We start from the raw sequence: 3,907 nt of genomic DNA, 5'->3' as shown, positions 1-3,907 counted from the left end.
ATATATATATATATATGACTTTTCTATTAGACAAAAATTATCACTATTAATATGCTTGGATTTTAATGAGTTTAGTTTTTAATGTATTTGGTATTTAACATGTTTGGATTATTTCTATTGATGTTACATGTTTATTGTACTTGTTGAATTTTTAAGATAAAAATTTGGTTTTTTTTATGAATTTCAAAGTCATCGGGTACCCAATTACCCGAATCGAACCAATCCGTTCTTAATTGGTTTGGTAGAACGGATTGGTTCGGTTCGGGTACATGTAGAAAAAAACACAAATCCAAACCAAACCAAACCAATAACATTTTGATTGGTTCGATTCTAATTTTACCATAAACCCGAACCAAACCGACCCGTGCTCACCCCTAAGTTCAACGATTGCCTCGTCTTTCTTGCAGTTGTCCATCAACACCATACCACATCAAATGTGTAAATCAAACAAAGTAAAACAACACACACCTTTTTATTTTCGCATCACACAAATAATTGAAGCTAATAGCTTGGTAGCTCACACTAATTTGATAGATATCATTAAAAAAATTCTGATTTATCATAGCTCACAAATATTATTTAAGCGTAGCACACATTTTTGTTCATCATAGCACACAAATTCACATATATAGCACAAAAACTAGAATCATAGAATAACACTAATTTTCAAACAACTCAATTAAAGAAAACTAAGATCATCATAAATAACCATAATAAAAAAACAAAACTATATACAATAGCATACAAATATCGAGTATAGAAAAATAATACAAGTAATCAAAGCTAATAGCCTGATAACTCACACTAATTTATCAGAAATCATTAAACAAATTTTAGTTTATTACAGCACACAAATATTTAAGTATAACACACATTTTTATTCAACATAGCACACACATTTCACATATAGCACACAAATATTAAGTATAGAAAAATAATATAAAAGGCATTTGAACCTTTTCAATTTCACTCAATAAAGAAGATACATCTAATTCACAAAGAAAAAGAAATTAAACAAGAAGAAGAAGGTGGCAGCGGCAGCAGCGACGACGACGGTGGTGGTGACAGCAGCGACGATGATGATGTCAGAGGAGGAGGAGAAGAAGGAGGAGGAGCGTGACTGAAGTTTAAATTTTAATAACTTGGTTCATGAAAACACTTAGACACCTAATATTTTTTATTTATTTTTGGCTGTCTATTTATTGTATTAATAAATGATAGGATGTTGATAGGATTTATCAACAAAATCTATTATCTATTATCTATTATATATTACTAATTTTACAATCAAAATGTGTCACATGTCACTTACTCATTGCAATTGAAATCAAATCTTTTCCTTCAAAATTAAAAAGTTCTTCCCTCCTTCTTCATTCTCTATCTCTCTCATTCTTTTACTAACTCTATCTTTTTTATATATCATTATCAATGACTAATTACAAATTTTAAAAATAAAATGTGCAACATGACATTCTCCAATTACATTCAAATTAAAATCAAAATTAAAATTAAAATATTGAAATTAAAATTAAAATATATCTATATTATTTATTAATTATTCTTGTATGGATACCTGGAGGGAGAGCTCAGTCTCTGGGAGTCGACGCCGAGCTATGGCTTTCGGTGCCGACCTTCAAGCCTTATGATAGTCCGAGCTTTACTCCAAGAGGGTGTCCAATCGCGTAGAGCTTTGAGCAAGAGACAAGGGGGAGTGTACCTGCAAAGGCACTCCGAAGCTTAAGTTAGTATTGAGAATTCAATGTGTCTTCAGGATAGAAGATCATACCTTTTATAGATGATAGTGTGTAAATCGGTCATATTCCTGCTTTATTGCCTGTATTAAAGAGCAATAATAAGGGTTTGGACGTTTCACTTTTGTGAAGCAGTCCGTTAAGCTGATTTGTAACGTTACTTTTTAATAAATGATATTGATTGTTGATTAGTAACTGTAACGCTGATTAATGACGTAAATTGCCGAGTAGTGACTAAAATGCCGACTTATAACGCCAAATATCTGGGTAATATATGTGAATAATGGCGAGTTATGAGTGATAAAGCCGATTTATGACATAGGATTTGTAATGGCCGGACCACAGCCCCCAAGCTTAGCCTGGGAAAATGTTTAATGAAGCAGGTTGAGCTTTTAATTGCGTATGAGTCGGCTACTGAACAGTTCGGCGTGTGCTTCTACCTTGTAGCCCCCAGGTCAAGGTGCTTTATTGAACAGTTACTGAGACTATAGGCTTTCATGATTAGGATAGAGAAAATAATTAAGTGATGTCATTAATGAGTTTGCGTATTTCCAATGTGGGCTTTATTGGGTTTGACGTGACTGATTTGATGGGAAGTGGAAGCGAGATTTTTGGGTTAAAGTGTGGGAATTAAAGGTTAGGAATTCTGAAGGTTTGCATGTTTGCTGGTTTTGTGTTTTCTCAAGCGTTTTCAACCAAAAATGAGTAAAAGAGGTGAGTGCTCTTAGTTCTATTTGGTTTTTCTGTTTAATCGTGTTTTCTCCTTCTTCTCTGCTTCTGTTTTTCAAATGGGTTATGAAAAAGAATCGAAAGGGGAGGTAGACTGGTCCTATGACTAGGTGAATGATGATGTAAGGGATCGTGTTTCTCTATTTTTGGATGTTGGTGCTGTGAATGAAATAGATAAGGCTAAGGTTGTTAGGGTTAGTTCTGGGGTTCGGTTGGAGCTGCTCCCTTGTACGGTTGATGATAGGATTTTTCATAGAGGCGAGGGTTTTGAGTGTTTCTTTATGTATAGTTGTGTTCTGGAGGAGCTAAGGGTGAGAGTTCCTTTTAGTGATTTTGAGTGTAAAGTTTTGAAGCAGTTGAACTGTGCGCCCTCACAGCTTCATCCCAATGGTTGGGCCTTCTTGCGGGCGTTTGAGATTCTTATGGAATATTTGGAGGAGAAACCGTCAGTGGAGTTGTTTTTCTCACTGTTTCAGGCGAAGGGTGTTTGGAAGGGTGGCTGGGTGAATTTGAATAGTTCTCCGGGGTTTGCTGTGTTCAAGTTGTACAAATCGTCTTTTAAGAATTTTAAGGAAATATACCTTAAGGTCAGTAGCAGTGAGGAAGATTTTCCATTCTATGTGGACGAGCATTTGGGGAAAAAATTTCCTCTCGGGTGGTGTTCAGAGCCTCAAAATATTTTAGGGCCTGAGACTATAAGTCCAAAGGATGAGTGCATAATTGAGTTTTTAACTGAAGTGGTTGATCGGAAGAAGTTGATTTCTGTTTATGATCTACTGCAGTGGGAGGAGAATAAGGCTGCTGTGATAAACTATCTAGGTAAGATTTTGAATTGTGTCATATTTGAGGTTTTTTGAGTAGGTTTATATTTTCCTTGTTTTTCAGGTGGTAAATATCCTGGTGTATCTGCAGCGAGTTTGAGGTCTCGGGTGAAGAGTAAAGGTTTGGAGAAAGAAGTATCTTCGTCAAAGGCGGACAAGGTCGGCGTTGGCGAGGTTGATCAGCCAAGGCCAGGGAGGAGGAAAGTTATTGCTAAGAAAAGAAAAGGTAATCTGGTTGATTTGTCCGATGTTTCTGATGATGAGAAAGATGTTGTTCCAATGGATGAGGTTCATAAGTTTTGTGATAACCAGAAGAAGTTGCATGGTTTTGTTGAGCGGAGTGAGGGGTCGTCGCTCTGGGGAAAGGATTATCCTTTTATGATTACTGTTGATGAAGTTTGCCAAACCCCTGCCAATGTTAATTTGGCTGAAGAGGTGGGGATGTGGCAGTTGATCAATATATGCAGGTAATCTTTTACCTTTTGTTTTTTTGGGGTTGATAATCTTGTGGGTGATCTCGTTTAATTATGTGTTTGTTTGTTGAAGGTTGTTGGTCTGAGGCTTGCTAGTTTAGGGCGGAGCCGAGAGAAGAAACATCGTCAAGTA

The sequence above is a fragment of the Arachis ipaensis genome, chromosome B4 (assembly GCF_059453495.1).
Source record: "Arachis ipaensis isolate K30076 ecotype BB chromosome B4, ASM5945349v1, whole genome shotgun sequence".
NCBI classification, from domain to species: Eukaryota; Viridiplantae; Streptophyta; class Magnoliopsida; order Fabales; family Fabaceae; genus Arachis; species Arachis ipaensis.
The sequence above is the reverse complement of the archived record's forward strand: the minus strand, read 5'-3'. Positions refer to the sequence as shown.